This window comes from Phascolarctos cinereus, unplaced genomic scaffold (genome assembly GCF_003287225.1).
Source record: "Phascolarctos cinereus isolate Bilbo 61053 unplaced genomic scaffold, phaCin_HiC Scaffold_8;HRSCAF=390, whole genome shotgun sequence".
NCBI classification, from domain to species: domain Eukaryota; kingdom Metazoa; phylum Chordata; class Mammalia; order Diprotodontia; family Phascolarctidae; genus Phascolarctos; species Phascolarctos cinereus.
In genome coordinates, this window is record NW_027556291.1 from 6,260,303 (window position 1) to 6,277,635 (window position 17,333).

A 17,333-nucleotide genomic window follows, 5' to 3' on the forward strand; every position below is an offset into this window, starting at 1 on the left:
TTCCAGTTCTGACTCTATGGTCTCATGATCCTTTTACGTCAGTTAATTTTGCTGAGCCTCAGTTTTCTCATTTGTAACACATGGATGATAATGATAATAATACCTACAGTACAAATAAGATGATAGAAATAAAGTGCTTTGTGAACCCCCGAGCAACATATCAATGTGAGCAACTGTACTTCTGCTGTTGTTAAGCTGGGGGTAGGGGGAGGTTGAGTCATTTGAGGAGGGGAAGATTTGGAACATGGAGCAGGAAGCCATGGAGGGGTCTGTGCCTAGGGCAAAAGCTGAAGCTATCTGAATTGAGGGAAGTAAGAGTCAGATATGAGGTTATCTAGTCTCACATCCTCATTTTACACAGAAGAAAACTGAGGCCTGAAGAGAAGTGTCCCATGGTCATACAAGTAAGTACCTAAGAGACGGGATTTGAAGACAGATCCCTTGACACAAACTGTTACAGCCTTTCCATTGTAGCACAGAATGATATAGATCCCAGTTGTCTCAGTCCTTTCCTCTTCATTGGACACCCACTTTCCTTCCAGATCTTTATGACTACGTTCAGCGGCTACTGGCCTTTGGCCTTCATGGCTCCTCTACCTCTGCCTTTGGCAGCCTTGGGGTAGAGATATTTAGCCTTCCATTCTAGGAAAGGGTCTGGCCAGTATAGCAACCCAAGCCTGTCAGAGCTGAGAACAGGGATGTGCCTAGCTGAAATGGAGCTTCTTGGAGGCAGAAGGCAGTAGCCAAACAATCTCTCTTCTCTCTGGGCCTCTAATCTCTTCCTCAGTAAAATGAGGAGGCTGAACCCAGTGATCTCAGCAGGACTCCTCCGGTTCTGTAGCTGTGCCTCCGGTGAATACATCAGTGATCCTCTCTGCCCAGGCTCAAACACACAGGCCGGGCTATGCGTAGGCCCAGGGGAAGGTGCCATTGAGGAGGGAGGTGAGCTTGTAAACAGTGTCATACTGCACTGACATACTGCCGACCACAATTCGGGATCAGGGCTTCCAAGTGACTGGGAAGCAGATGCTGGAATTTGAATCATAATGAGACCAGGCATTTCTATGGCATTTGAAACATCTCAAAGTCTTCTACCTTGGCTATCTCATTGCAGGCTCAACAATACCTCTGCCAAGTAGGCAGGGCAGCCCTTCTCCCATTATCCCCTGAGGCCTGGGCAAGGGGAGGAGGACAGAGGAGGGTTATTTTTTTGGAATCTACTGTGCAAAGGGAGCCTGGGTTTTCTGTGTTTCAAAAATAAATGAGAATATTCCAAAAGGATGATGGGAATGGCTTTAAACATGCAGAGCTGACTCAATGAAATGTAATCCAAAAAGCATTTATTAAGCATCTGCTATATGGCAGGCACCTTGCTCAGGCTAATTGATGATTCTCATATTCTACTAATTCCTGAGACTGACATGTATTTGAAGGAGTGTGAAACCTTTTACACACTTTACCTCATTGGAGTCTCCTAATTGCCTTTGGAGATAGGGACTATAGATATTACTTCCATTTGACAGAAGAGGAAACTGAGGCACAAAGAGATGAAATGATGAGTAGATGTTAAAGGAGGGCCTGGAACCCTGGGCTCCCCTATCTCCAGGTCTAAGGTTCTCTCCACTCCATCACACTGCCAGGCCAGGTGCAGATGGAGAGGGATGTACACATTTCTCCTGGCTGGCAATGGGCCAGAGGAGAACCCAACCTCAACGTGGAGGTAGAGTGGCCTATATGAGCAATGATCTCATCCCATCTTACCCCCACTTGACAAATAAACAAGGTAAACAGCACTAGCTGAGTATAGAGGATGGATGGCATGCTGGACTTGGAATCAGGAAGACCTGGGTTCCAATCTTGCTGCAGACACTTAAGAATTTCATTACCGTGAATGGAGGAGTCACTTTGCCTCTGAACCTCTTTGCTCATTTATAAAGTACAGCTAATAGGAACTTCCCATCTGCCTCCCAGGCTGGCTGTTAGGCTCAGATGAGATGAAGCAGTCACATTTGCCCTTCCCGTCCAAGGATGCTTAATGTGTGTTGGCTCATATAGACCTCTAGGGAAGGATGTTGCCTCCCCCACTGCAGGGACTTTGGCTTTTTTTTTTTTTATCTCTAGTGCTTACTTGGCCCTGGGCCTGGCTCAGAGTAGGTGTTTAATACTTCTTGACCCACTGATGTGTCACATGGCCACATGCAGAGGGCCATCTGTCAGCGATCATGAGAGAACAGCTATAACTCTGGAACTCGGAGGCCCGCCAGTCCAAGCCTCCCTTATTAAAGGCAGAGGGATTTGTCTAAGGCCATCTGATCCAACACTGTCATTTTACATGTGGGGAAAATGAGGCCCAGAGACAAAGTGATTTGCCTAAGGTCACATAGTAAGAGATGGGACTGGGATGTGAACTCCAGTCTCAGCCCTCCCTCCCACCCAAGCACACTCTGTAGAGGTTTGGGAAAGGCTCTGGGTCTTTCAGTCGGCATCGGAGACTGCTTAACACAAAGTTTGTCGATGTGTTTTTTCATTGAGCTCTTTGCAAAGGGCAGTTTCTGTGCTCCCGGCCCTGCCAGAGGAATGTCTGATGATAGATGATGGGTCCTGAGCCCCACTGATCAGGCTGCAGCAGTGGGGCTGAGCGCCGTCACTAGGCGGCTTGGAGGACGAGCCAGAAGGCAAAGGAGCCTTCAAGGAGAGAGTGAGACTGGTGCTAATGTGCCCTGTTCCTTCCCATGACGAACCACTATCAAGCATTGTGCTTTCTGGGGGTGTTTGTTTCACAGAGGGCAGAGAGGGCGAGAGAAGGGAACGTGGGCAGACTGCAAAGGCTTTGCAGCCTGCTTCAGTATTTCTGCAATGGCCAGTGGTCCAGGGACTGCTCCGGGCTTGAGGCACTTCTTAAAGCAGAGAGAAGGCCAAATAATTGCCCTCCCCAAACTGACCACTTAGGGAGGAGACAGAAATGGACAAATGACTTGGCAAAAACCACAGGCTTCATACTAGAGAGAGACCTGAAAAGGGAAGGAATTTTCCTGTTTCACAGGCAGTGTTTACTAATACTGTATACATTCCTGCAGATGCCCATTACTACATGGGAATACAGAGAAATCCCTGTTTCAACCAACAGGTCTTGCCAGCTTACACTGTGTGCAATTACTGTGATCAGGCTGCCAGACTGTAGGAGCATTGAATGACAGGCAGAGGCCTGTGAACACTCTCTAGGAAAGGACAGGAAGCTACTGAAAATTTGGAACTTGAAAGTGCTCCCTGTGGTTAGCATGGCCCTGTACACAGAATAGTGGTTAGGGGGCTTGACTTGGGATCAGGAAGACCTTACTAGCCAAAAGAGAATCATGTCACATCTGTGCCTCAGTTTCCTGGTTTGTAAAATGGGGATAACAATATGCATACTAACCTAACTCACAGGGTTCTTAGAGGCAACTGGTAGTGTAGTACACAGAGCTCTGGGCCTAGAGTTCAGAAGACCTGAGTTCAAATCTATATTCAGACACTTACTGGCTGTGTGACCCTGAGCAAGCCACTTCCCCTCTGTTTCCCTCAGTTTCCTCATCAGTAAAATGAGAATAACAATAGTACCTACCTCCTAGGGTTGTTGAGAGAATCAAATGAATTAATAATTGTGAATTGCTTAGGACAGTACCTGGCACATTGGGGATGCTGAAGAAATGCCTATTGCCTAGCACTTCTAGGGCTATATCCCAAAGAGATCATACAAATGGGAAAAGGGCCCACATGTACAAAGATATTCATAGCAACTCTTTTTGTGGCGGCAAAGAATTGGAAATTGAGGGGATGCCCATCCATTGGGGAGTGGCTGAACAACTTGTGGTATATGAATGTCTTGGAATACTATTGTGCTGTAAGAAATGATGAACAGGCTGACTTCAGAAAAACCTGGAAAGACTTGTATGGACTGATGCTGAGTGAAGTGAGCAGAACCAAGAGGACTTTGTACACAATAACAGCCATGTTATGCAATGACTAATATTGCTACACTTAACCCTTCTCAGCAATACGAGGATCTAAGACATCCCCAGAGGCCTCATGATGGAAAATGCTGCCCACATCCAAAGAAAGAACTATGGAAGTTGAATTGCTATCATTTTTGTTTTCTCTTCTGTTGAGTTTTATTTCCTCTTTCGAATGGTTCCTCCTATCGGTTTTAATTTTTACTTACAATTTCACTAATGTGAAAATATGTTTAATAGGAGTGTAAATGTATAGCCTACATCAGATTGCGCGCCATCTTGGGAAGGATGGTGGGGAGGAAGGGGGAGAAAAATTTTAAACTCAAAAGCATGTGGAAGTGATTGTTGATAAATCAAAATAAATTAATTTAAAAAATGCTTATTGCCTTCTCCTTCCCCTCCTTGTTAAGAGGTTCAAGTGAGATATGCTGTAGTTTGTCCTTCCTCTGGGATGTGGTTGGGCTCTTTTCTGTCCCCCTTCTCCCCCTCCCACCCCCAGAAGCAAGAGCTGATCTTGGATCCAGGTCAAGACCCTTGCACCTAATGCAAACTTAACCTCTCACTGCTCAAGGCACCTCTCTGTGCGATAAGTTACAGAGATGATGGTGACCTCAAATAGTGAAAGGAATTTCCTTGCCCAGCAGCTCCCTATCCCTATGGAATCACAGGTCCTGTCCTTATAGATGGGTCAGTACTGTGCCTTATAGGCACTGAGAATGCACAGAAAGGCACCAGTCCAGGCCCTGCCCTCAAGAAACATATACTCATGGAGATGGCATGTGAATAATCAGGTGCACACAAGAGAAGTGCCAGCCTTAGCAACTTGGGGGGGAAAGGGGCAGGTAACCCAGGAAGACCGAGGTTGGCATTTAAGAATTGGAAAGAAAGCAGGGATCGAAAGAGGATGAAGAGCATGCCAGGCAGTAAATGTGTTTGTCAATATCCATAGCGAGATTTACTGCTGTTTCTGGAGTACTTTAAAGCAGATGTGGATTCCTGGAAGAAAGGCTGCCAGCTACCTTTTGAACTCTGCACCTCTCTGAAGTGAAGTTTACCCAGCCTCCCAACAGCCCTATGAGTGCTATAAATGCTGTTATCCTCATTTCATAGATAAGTAAACTGAGCTCAGAGAAGTGATGTTTCCAGGCTCATGTGCTTAGAAAATGTCTGGATTTGAGTCCTACTTCAGACACATACTAACTGGGTGACTAGATGGAGATATTATTTTGCTTCTCAGCCTTAGCTTCCCCAGCTATTAACTGAGGATAATAATAATATCACAGGGCTGCTTAACGTTTTTCCACTGGAGACCCCTTCAGCACTTCTTACACTGTGGGTCACAACCCTAAATGTCGCTGCACTATAGCGCTAACCCCCACAGGGTGATTAGGATCAAATGAGATCAAATATGCGAAGAGCTTTGAAAATCCCAAATCAATGTGTGATCATGATGATGATGGTGATGATGATGACGACGATGATAATAATGATAATGATGGTGATGACGATGATGGTGGTGGTGATGACGATGATGGTGGTGGTGATGATGACTACAAAATAAATACAGGACACGCCTCCTAAGAAGAGTACAGTCTTGCTGAGAAGAAGAGAAAATAATATCTGTAATAAGGAGGAGGGGAAGCAGGGACTGAAACTGGAAACAAGAATATTTGTGTTCAAGTCCCTCTTCTAGCCCAGGCTGACTTTGCCATCCTGGGTAAGCCTGTTAATCTGTGTGTATACAAGTTCAAGATGAGTTGCTGATCTTTATCAGTGGAGAGAATTCCCAAACTGGAAGTTCTTCACCTGGCTGACCTCCCAGGTCTAAACCAAATAAAATAGAGAAGAATAGTTTCTACAGGGAGTGCTGAGCACATGGGAGACACTCAAGAAATGCTTGCTGATGGATTTATTCCCAGGATTGAATGGAGCACAATGTAAATGTTGCCTTTTGGTGCATGTTGTTTGGATCGACATCGTGGAAACACAACCTGGTTTTGACCGAGCTGACCCTTTGGTGAGTAGCTGGTCAAAAGCGATACCCGACGCAGAGTGCCATGTGCTCCCCAAAGAGGTAATGAGTTTCCCATTGCTCCCAGTACTGTCCTATTGATGGTCCTATGAAAGCTCCCTTTTCTGGATAAGTTATGGATTCAGGAGAAGTCACTGTTTTCTGGCTCGGAGAAAGTACAGAAGCACCCCTCTTACCTTAGAGATCCTGAACCCCTTCATTTTGCAGTAGATGAAACTGGGACTTAGCTCAAATGATTTCTCTAAGGTCACAGAACTGAGATTCGAACCCAAGCCCTAGGATCCCAATTCTAGCTGTTTGAACTGGGGCTGTGTTCATGGCTGATGATTAGATGGCATCGTGGAATCATTGAAATGGACAGAAATTCTCCATCTGGTGAGGTCAGATCATTCTGGCTTCAGTCCTCCACAAGTCCCCTTGAAGAAACTGCTCCAAGTGGCCACTTTCTCCTGCATTTTGCACCTCCAGGTATGCAGTGGCATTCCAGAGAAGCATGGGAGTCTTTGGACATGATTTATGGTGGGCCTGAACAAATCTTCCCAAATTGGGTTTGTCTGCAGCTACACCTACATCCACAAGCCAAGTGAAATCAACCAGTAAATTTGGTTCAACAAAAAATTAATGTCAAGCCAGCCAAACACCCAGTGCATTGGGTACGGAAGCAAGAATCCTCTGAGTAACAGGCCTGCTCAGTGCTCTTTCCATCCACTGGAAGGTCTTTAGTGCAGGGAAGTCCACTACCTCCCCAGGCAGCACATTCTACTCCTCCTGTCGTTGTTGAGAAATTTTCCCTTAAACCAAATCCAATGTTCCTTGCCTCTGGGATGATGATGGTGACTGGCATCTAAATTGCATGGTATTCTGAGATGATAGATATCTATATATAGATATCTATCATCTATCTTCCATGTGGTTGCCCTGCACATATTTGAAGACAAACACCATGCTGCCCACCCCTTAAGTCACCTCTTATCAATCTGTCAGTACGTATTTATCAAGCACCTACTATGTTGCAGGCACTATGCTTGGGGCAGCAGATGCAAGTACAAAGAATGGAATAATTCTTACTTGCAACGGGTTTCCATTCACCAGGATAAACATTCCCACTTGTTTCAACAAAGCCTCTGATGACGTGGTTTCTCCAGTCCTGACTCTCCTGGTTAAGGGAATATAGACAGTTGACTTGGCCTAGACCTCTGACATCATCCAGTCCAATCAGAGATCACAGAATATCAGACTTTGAAGGGAGGTCAGAAATCAAATAGTCTAATATCCTTATTTTACAGATGGGCAAACTGAGGCCTGGAGAGCAGAGGGTCTTGTCTAAGGTTACACAGGCAGTTCAAAGCAGAATCAGAATTTGGATCTAGACCCTCTGACTGCCAACCCAGTGGGCTTTCTCCTCTAGCAGAAGGTGCAGAATAAATGTTCCTCTCTCCAAAGCGCAGCCTGACCTTCAAATCAGCTACCTTGGCCAGCTTAGAATGCAGAGCAGGGGCCCCACACACAGCAACAAACAGCTCCTTCAGTACAGGCAGTAGAATAGAAATTGTGCCCTGGGGACAGAGGCCTGGAGAAGAGATCCACCTTCATGGACTAGATGCTCTAGGTTTTACCAAGGCTTTGCAGCAGGTATCTCCTTTGGTCTGCACCATCCTTCAGGATATGTTTGTCCCCATTTTATAGAAGGACTCCACTAAGTATCTTCCTTAAGGGCTCCTGGCAGAGTAGTGGCAGACTCCAAATCATGAGCCTTCTGCTGCAGCATGTGCCCTAGACTGTGTTGTGATGCTGCATGCCAGAGATGAAGGTTCTCTCTTCCCTGGCTGTGCACAGACTGAACCCTAACTTTGGCCGTGGCTCCCACAAAGTTGGGTGCTTTGTAATCTCATGCATTATATTTATTGCATCTAACAACATGACTCTGAGAAGGGGGTGTATAGGTTTCTGGATCCTGCTGACCACCCAAGTGGTGTCTGACAGCAAAAGTGGTGAAGAAGCCCTGGCTCTTACCAACTTCACAGAGTTCTGAGGATCGAAGTAGATTATCAGTGCAAGTCACTTTGTAAAGCCACCCTTAAAGTGTCTGTAAATGCCCACTCTTATTGCCACTCCAGTTTTGTGATGACATCGAGGGCTTAAGAGTAATTGTATAATGCCTTTGAGAGAAATACTCTTTTCTTGTTGCTTTTCAGTTGTTCACTTGTATCCAACTCTTTGTGACCCTATGTGGGATTTTCTTGGCAATGATACTGGGGTGGTTTGCCATTTCCTCCTCCAGTGGGTTAAGGCAAACAGAGGTTAAGTGACTTGCCCAGGGTCACACAGCTAGTAAGTGTTATGTGTCTGAGGCCAGATTTCAACTCAGTTCTTCCTGACTCCGTGGCCAGAGCTCTATCCACTGAGCCACCTAGCTAACTTTGAGATACCCCCTAATGCCATCTAAAATGACCTATATAAAAAAATTTTAAAAAAAAATTTTAAAAACCAAAAAAAATTTTTTTTAAAAATTAAAAATAAATAAAATGACCTATAGTTTTCTAATTCATTTCACAATGGAACTAGTGCTAGGATGGCTCAAGTTTTGGGAAAATAGATTTTCAAAATGATTAAAGGGGCATTAGAAATATTGGCATTGATTTTAGTATGTGCAATCACTTGCATAGGTCTCGGCCATAGAAAGATGCTTTTTTCCCCTATAAAAGTTTCCTCTACCCTGATCCCATGACTCTCTTACCCTGGCCCTCATGGACTACCAGGAGATATAGAAGGAGGCTCTCAAGCTTCTGAGTGCCTTCTTCCTTCTTCTCCCAAGCCTTATGGGAAGTCATAGCTAAGAATGGCCCAGGCTGAGAAGTAGGTTGTGATCTGCATTGAGGGAGGGAACCCCTACCTGGCTCATACATTCCTAAAGGATTAAAAGGATAAGCTTCTCCCTCCTTGTCCCTTTCTAACTCTAGCCTGCCACAGTCAGTGTCAGACCTAGGCTGGAAGAGGCAAGTGAGATGGAGCAAAAGCATTGGTCAAATTCCAAAGCCAAAGAAAGCAATGTGGTCAGTTTCCACCTTTTGGGAGTCTGAGAACAGGTTTCTGCAGAGAAACAGATCATTGCAGGGTATGCCTGGGTTTTTAGGAGGCCATTTTGGTGATGGTGGCAACAGTTGTTTTTAGTGCAAGTTTTGAACACAGAAAATGGTGCCCCTTTTGCTCTTAGGGAACCTCCCCAATTTTGGAGAGGATCTTTGCCCAGTGGAGAAGAAATCTGATGAAATACCTGCTTTTGATCAAACCCACATTGGATGCTTTGTGGGGAGGGGCCAGGGGGCCACTCTCCTGATAGCCATAGCTCACAAGCCCATCCTCAGAAGCAAATACTGCCTCACTAGAGGAAGAGAGAAAAAAAAGGTACCACAAGGCTTTGGTGATATTTCTTAGCATCTTTAAAAAACAGTCCTAGATGGGCATTTTTGCTTCTCCAAGAAGCCCATTACGCTTCTGTTTGGCAACATTAACTGCAGCTCATAGCTTAAGGTAGTGCCTTCTACTTTTACTTACCTCTTCAACCCAGAGCTGGGTGCTGACTGGGAGAGAAGCTCCATTGACTTCTGGGCCTCTCTTGCCATACTTCATTTTAATCCTTGCCTCTTACTGGTAATTTTCCCTTCCAGTCCCCATTACCTCGAGGTCATGTAATGCAGTATCAATCTGTTTCACTTAAATGACCCCAAATTCAACATCTATTCCTATTATGTGCCAGGCAAAGAAAAGGCTGATGAGAGCACTCTGTCCGCAATACTCCCAGCTACTCTCAAGGATTAAGCCTAGGTCGATGAGCCAAAACTTTGCTGTTTCCTGTGATCTCCTGGCCATCTCAAGTTACAGGATGGGCTACAGAATGAGCCCCAACTCCCCTCAGAAGGGGCTTCACAAAGTACTGGAAAAGCAACCCTTGATATTCTTTTTAACCCTTAGGGTATTGTTTGTAGCCACATCAGCCTTAACTTGGTAGTTAAGTGCCTCACTAACAGTAGCCAGTAGTATTGCCATGTTCAGCCTTGGCCTTCAGCTCTTCTGCCACTTGAATCAAAGGTCTAGCTTGGTTTCCATGGTCTTCACTTTCAATTTTATGTCCACCCTACCCCCACCCTCTCTCCTACTATATACTCACCCCCACCCCCACTTCTCACCCCTACCTGCACTCACCCCTATCCTGTCTCCAATTCTTACCTCTAGTTGGCTCTCACCCCATTCTACCCTCACCTCCTCCCCTTACCTGTATTCTCACTTCCCACCTTCTAACCTCACCTTCACCTTCAGGTGACTTTTATTTTCTTGGAAATTTCACCCACAACCACCACACTTTTCTGTGTCTAGGGCCCTATCTCAAGGCTTGAGATATCCTTGTAAGAGGAGTTGAAAGGAGATATTAATGCTCCTCCAATCCAAGCCTATCAATGTTTTTCTTTAAATTAGAATAGGGACAAGGAGTGAAATGGGATTTCATAATTAGTGAGGAAATGCCTTCCCTCTGTTTTGGAAATGTAATTCAAATTCATTTCCCTTAAACTGAACATATTAAAAGGTAACAACCTAAAATGTTTTTAAGATTGGATAAGGCAGGAGGACAGTCCTTTTGAAAGCTGAGGTTTGCTTTAGGACCTAGGAAAGGAAGTAGGCTAGCTGCCTGGGGCAGGGAGAAAGACAGGCAGATTAAAGGACAGCCTTAAAGCCCCCTCCCCCCACTGTCTTAAAGCCCCTCTCCTCCCACTGCCTTAAAGCCCTCCCCCCCCACTTTCCCTATGGCCTTAAAGCTCCTCCTCCCCCTACCTTCTTGCTACAACTATCTATCACTCAAACCCTAATGTCTATTAACACAACAAAGGTCAACTGAGGACAAAGACAACTTTTATTTAATAATGAACCAGGGAGATGAGGAAGCAGCTTAAAGTCAGAACTCCAGTGGTGGCAGCAGTCTTGTGGTAGTTCTCATATCTTGGGGGTTAGTCTGAATCCAGGGCAGGCAATGGCGGTGACTGGCAAAGGTCTTGATAGTTGTAGCATCTTGGGAATTTTCTGGCAAAGGTTTTAAGTCTTAACATTTAAGGAATTTTCTGGGAAGGGCTAATGAACTGTAAGTTATGAACTATAACAAAGAACAGTCTTATAACAACTATTTTTCCTTTTTCTTAGCTTCTTCTGGTGGGTGTTTAGGTCGGGGCTTAGGGCTTTAGACTCGGAGAAGTTCTAGGAAGTTTTCATAGCAGATAGCAATCCAGTCTGTGTGTCTGGCAGCCCACTGCACATTGTTGATCTCCCCTCTGGCAGTGTATGTCAGGACAGGGTCTTGCACGGCGCGAGGCGCTTGCTGAATATTCCAGATGAAGGCCTGGCGGTCGTCGGAAGCGGTGCAGATGTGGCCTGCTGAGTGGGGTGCCCAGGTGAGCCCATTGACGCAGGCCTTATGGCGGTTAAGGCGGGCCATAGGTGAACGAGGCATGCGCAGGTCAAGGATAGCCACCTCAGTGGAGTCCATGGCCAGGGTGGCCAGGTAGTTGAAGTCCTGCTTGTTCCAGGCAAGGCGCAGCAGTGGCAGGCGCTGGGGTTCCTGATACACTATGGTGTTACGGTCAAGCCTGCGCAGGTCAAAGAGCCGCAGAGAGCCATCACCACCCACTGAGGCAAAGACATCTCGACCCCCTCCAAAGGCGATGTCATAGACCTCTTTGTTGTGTGAGCTAAGGTGCCCCTGCCCCTGCTTATGATCCGACACTTGGCCCAATACCTGGCGGGTCTCCAGGGCCCAGATGGTGCATGTGGTGTCACTGCTCGACGTGGCCAGTATGGAGGGGTCGGTGTTATTCCAGTCGAAAGAGGTGAGGGGCGAGCAGACACGAGTATTCATGTTGTGGTTGAGTAGGCACTCGAGCCGGGGCTCCAAGTCAAAGGCAGCAGGCCTGACTGTAGAAGCCGCTGCGGCTGCGACGATTCCCCGGCCGCAGCCTTGGAAGACACTGCCTCCTAGCACCTGGGCCCTGTGGATAGATCCTCGAGCCCTGCCTGCAGCCCCGGGAATCACATCACTGGGACTCAAGCAGCGCCAGACCCGCAGGTAGTTACTGCTGGTGGCCAGCAGGTCCGGGTGGGTGCCCAGAGGGTCGGGAATCCACATGACCTTGGTGGCGGGGTAAGGGTGCTGCAAGGTGTAGCTGCAAACGAAATCCCCCCAGGTGTCCACCCAGTCAGAAGCCAGACTCACAAGTTGCACCTTGTTCCCACACTCCTCTATGAAACTTCCCAGTGCCAGGCGGAAAGGTTGGTCAGCCCGCACGCTCCAGTTCATGGCATATATAGTCCATGGGGTTTCGTACCTATAGATCTTGCGGTACTGATAATCAGTCCGGGACCACTGATGACCCATCTGGAACATGTTGGGGCCCCAATCACTCCCTTCACTCTCCAGGAAAACTAACGTTGGCCTTGGCAGTGAGATTGGCGCAGACCAGGCCAAGAGGAGGCGTGAGGATCTGGGTGGGGCCGAATGCTGAGAAGGTGCCGGAAGAGGGTTCAGAGGTCACCGGGTACTTCCCCTCCCCCACCCAAGGAGTTCCGATACACAGGCTCACCCTAGCATTTGCCAGCATTGGACAGTTTGCGGCTTGGTACCAGCGATAACATTGGTTTAAATAAACAAGAACAAATTAAAAACCTCTTTCAATTCCTTCCTTTGACATGGGAAGGAATGGAGGTCCATAAAATGGGGTTGGGTCATCCCCAGGTCATCCAACCAGTCCGCTGTGAGGACACCAGGAGGACCCAACTCTCCTTGCCCAACAAGTCGCTTTTCTTTTCCACGTATTTGCCGTCCCCTAAGCACCAGGAGGCCACCATCCTTCTTGATCTTTTCTCCCCCAATGTCTAATACAGAGGAAGCACCAAAATTATATTTATGAAGATCAGTGACATTTGCATCAAAAGTGAATCTTGGCCATAAAATTGGGTTTGTCTTGCCTAGTTTCTCTCTAGCAGTGGATGCTGTTCAATTTAACATGTGAAGAAAGTGTGGCCCAAAGCCACTAGAATATAGCCTTGTTGCTTTAATGTCCTGATATCCAGGGACTCATTTAGTCATTCTGCAATTGTTTTCTCCTAGACAGTGCTCCATGAGGAAAAAGCAGATGTCTTTTTTTTTTAGCCATTGATCATATCCACCACAAGCCCGATGGACAGTAATAACAACTGACATTTCTATAACCCTTTACAACTTGCAAAGGACTTTCCACACATTAGCCCATTGGAGCTTCACAACTACCCTGGGAGATAGGTCCTGCTACCACCTTCCATTTTTATACATGAGGAAAGTAAGACAAATAAAGCGGCAGTACCAGTATTTGTACCCAGGGCTTGCCAATCCCATGTGCCAAGCTGCTTCGATGGATACTTATCAAAAGGAATAGAGCATGTGAAACAAATCCATCCATTGGTCAATACTTTTTTTTTTCTTATGCCTGGTTTCCCTGTGGCAATAGACACCACTCAGCTCCTTCCCAGTGCCTGGCTTTCAGATTCATTTTCTCTGTGTAGACTGCAGGGATATGGGGCAGACCAGGAAAGGGACTGGAACCCTGAACCTGGACCCATACAGCTGAGGATTATTGACTACAATCAGAAGCCCACAGGAAACTAGGAGAGGGGATCCTCCCTGTGGGCTAGAGATGCCATCTGGAAATTTTGCCTAGACTCCAGGGAATGAGCTGGGCTAGAGGAAAAGTGAATTTGCAAATCTTAGACTAAGATTTCCCTGTAATCAATGACCATAGCTCACATTCTGTGTCAGTTTGACTGGCGACTACCAGTTTCTTAATATCATAGAACAATAATAGCTTCTTTCTCCCATCACCCTCCCAAGGGAATAATCTTCTCAAACAAATACAACTGTGCTTCAGCTTGAGTTTAGCAGGCTTACAAAATTTCTGGGGAAAGTGCATATATGTAATCAAGGGTATAATTTAGAAAAGTGCTTATTGCAGAATAGGGATATAAAGTGAATTAACATCACAGTAATTATGCCTCAGAAAGGTGACAGCAAAGAGGTTTGAGTTGCTGAGTGTCTAATGACGCATTTATGTTGTTTGTGAAAGATTCAACATCAAAAAAGTGAGAGGAATAATAAAAATGACAATAATACCGAAGCTAATTTACTTATTCAGTGCCATACCAATCAAACTACCAAGAAATTATTTTATAGAGTTAGAAAAAAATAACAAGATTCATTTGGGAAAACAAAAGGTCCAGAATATCAAAGGAACTAATGAAAAGAAATGCAGGGGAAGGTAGCCTAGCAATTCCAAATCTTAAATTGTATTATAAAGCAGCAAACATCAAAACTGCTTGGTACTGGCTAAGAAATAGGGAGATGGATCAGTGGGATAGGTTAAATATGCAAGACACAGTAGTCAATGACTATAGTAATCTATTATTTGATAAACCCAAAGACCCCAGCTTCTGGGATAAGAACCCACTCTTTGAAAAAAAAAGCTGCTGGGAAAACTGGAAAAGAGTATGGCAGAAACTAGGCATAGACCCAAATCTCACACCATATACCAAAATAAAGTCAAAATGGGTTCATGACTTAGATATAAAGGCTGATACCATAAGTAAACTGGGAGAACAAGGAATAGTTTACCTATCAGATCTATGGAGAGCAGAAGAATTCATGAACAAACAGGAGATAGAGAACATTACAAAAAGCAAAATGGATAATTTTGATTGCATTAAATTGAAAAGTTTTTGCAGAAACAAAGCCAATGCAACTAAGATTAGAAGGAAGGTAGAAAATTGGGAAAGAATTTTTACAACCAGTCTCTCAGATAAGGGCCTCATTTCTAAAATATATAGAGAATTAAGTCAAATTTCTAAGAATACAAGCCATTCGCCAATTGACAAATGGCCAAAGGATATGAACAGACAGTTCTCAGATGAAGAAGTTAAAGCCATCTATAGTTATATGGAAAAATGCTCTAAATCATTATGGATTAAAAAAATGCAAATCAAAACAACTCTGAGGTACCACATCACACCTATCAGATTGGCCAACGTGACGAAACGGGAAAATGATAAATGTTGGAGAAGACGTGGGAAAATTGGAACACTAATACATTGTTGGTGGAGCTGTGAACTGATCCAACCATTTTGGAGAACAATTTGGAGCTATGCCCAAAGGGCTATAAAAATGTGCATGCCTTTTGACCCAGCAATACCACTTCTAGGCTATATCCCAAAGAGATCAAAAAAGGAGAATGGCCCATATGTACAAAAATATTCATAGCAGCTCTTTTTGTGGTGGCAAAGAATTGGAAATTGAGAGGATGCCCATCCGTTGGGGAATGGCTGAGCAAGTTGTGGTATATGAATGTCATGGAATACTATTGTGCTATAAGAAATGATGAACAGGCTGACTTCAGAAAAACCTGGAAAGACCTACATGGTGTGATGCTGAGTGAAGTGAGCAGAACCAAGAGGACTTTGTACACAATAACAGCCATGTTATGCGATGACTAATATTGTTAAACTGAACCCTTCTCAGCATTATGAGGATCTAAGACATCTCCAGAGGCCTCGGGATGGGAAATGCAGTCCACATCCAAAGAAAGAACTATGGAAGTCGAATTGCTATCATTTATTTTTACCTTCTGTTGAGTTTTGTTTCCTCTTTCTGATGGTTCCTCCTATTGATTTTAATTTTTACTTACAACTTCACTAATGTGAAAATATGTTTAATGGGTATATAAATGTAAAGCCTATATCAGATTGTGCATGGTCTTGGGGAGGGTGGGGGGAGGAAGGGGGAGAAAAATTCTCAACTCAAAAGCATATGGAAGTGATTGTTGATAAATCAAAATAAATTAATAAAATTTAAAAAAAGAAAAAGAGAAAACAAAAAAGTGAGAGGACAGACTGGGCTTGGTAGCAAGCCACATTACCCATCAGCGGGAAAAGGAGGAAGTTTTGAGCCTGGGCTGGTTGTTGAAATAATTTCCTCTGAACAGAATTCAAGAACCAAGGAATACAGACACTCACGGCTTCCCGAGTACACACTGTCATTCTTGAGGCTCAAGAACAATTAAGGGTGCTCTATCCTCAAAAGCCCCTTTCCCCACTTAATAATATCTTATTTCTGGAGAACTTTTCTGATCAATGTGCACTTCCCTGAGCAGAGCCATTTCAGCCTGGGTTACTGAAGTATACTTCAATCATCGCCTGCTTGGCCTCCCTGCCACAAGTCTCTCCCCAGAGCAGCTCATTCTCCACTCAGCTGTCAGTGATCTTCCTAAAAGTATAGCTCTGGACATTGTCCCCCAACCCCTTTCAGTAAACTCCAGTGGCTTCCCATCACCTCCAGGATCAGATATAAAGTCTTCCTGTCAGTATTCAAAGCCTTTCCTAACCTGTCTTCTCCTCCCTTGCCAATCTCCTTACACCTTATTCCCTACTACATACTCTTCCATCCAGTGACACTGGCCTGCAGGCTGCTTCACAAAAGACACTACATCTCTGGCTCTAGGCCCGAAGCACTCTTCTTCCAGGCACCAGCTAGAATGCTCCCTTCTACCAGCAGCCTTTTCTGATCCCTCATAATGCCAGTGCCTTCCTTTCCTTAGCTCCAGTTTATCCCATCCATAGCTTGTTTGTCCACAGTTCTTTCTATATTGTCTCCCTTATTAGACTGTGAGCTTCTTGAGGGCAGGAGCTGCCTTTTACCTTGCTTTATATCTCAGAGTGCTCCGCACAATGCCTAGAACATAGTAGGTGCTTAATAAAAGTATATTGACTGACTGACTGGAAGAAAAGTGAGTTGTATGAAGAGGGAATGATGGAGAGTCAGGCTCTCAATAGCAGCCAAGCCTGATAGCGTTGGTCTTGGAGACAGGGAAACTGTCAGTTTCACTTCTGGCATATGCCATCTGTGTGACCCTGAACAAGTCACATTACCCCACAGAGCCTCCATTTCCTCTTCTTTAAAATGGGGAAAATATACTATCTACCTCACAGGATCATTGTTAAAAAAAGAATACTTTGGAAATCTTTCAGCTGTACATTCTGGGGCTCTCAAAATACTGTGCCCCTAGAAAGTTGAGGTAGAGTCTCAGATCACCCTTAAAATCATAGAGGCATCAAGGAAAGGTTGGAAGGGAGTTCAGAGAGCATCACAGAGTTGGCGGCTTAGAAGGGAACTCAGCAGCCATCTTGTCCAGCCCCTGCCCCCCATTTCATAGAGGAGGAAATGGGCACTGAAAAGGTGAAGTGGTTTACTC

At 45.2% G+C, this 17,333-nt stretch overlaps 1 long non-coding RNA gene and 1 pseudogene across 1 annotated transcript in view; one reads left to right on the forward strand and one right to left on the reverse strand.

The window, feature by feature from the left end:
- The window catches only part of LOC110203383 (uncharacterized), a 258,087-nt gene that overhangs the window by 201,260 nt on the left and 39,494 nt on the right, over positions 1–17,333 (forward strand). The window lies entirely within an intron of this gene.
- LOC110203381 (DDB1- and CUL4-associated factor 7 pseudogene) lies at positions 11,249–12,448 on the reverse strand (annotated as a pseudogene).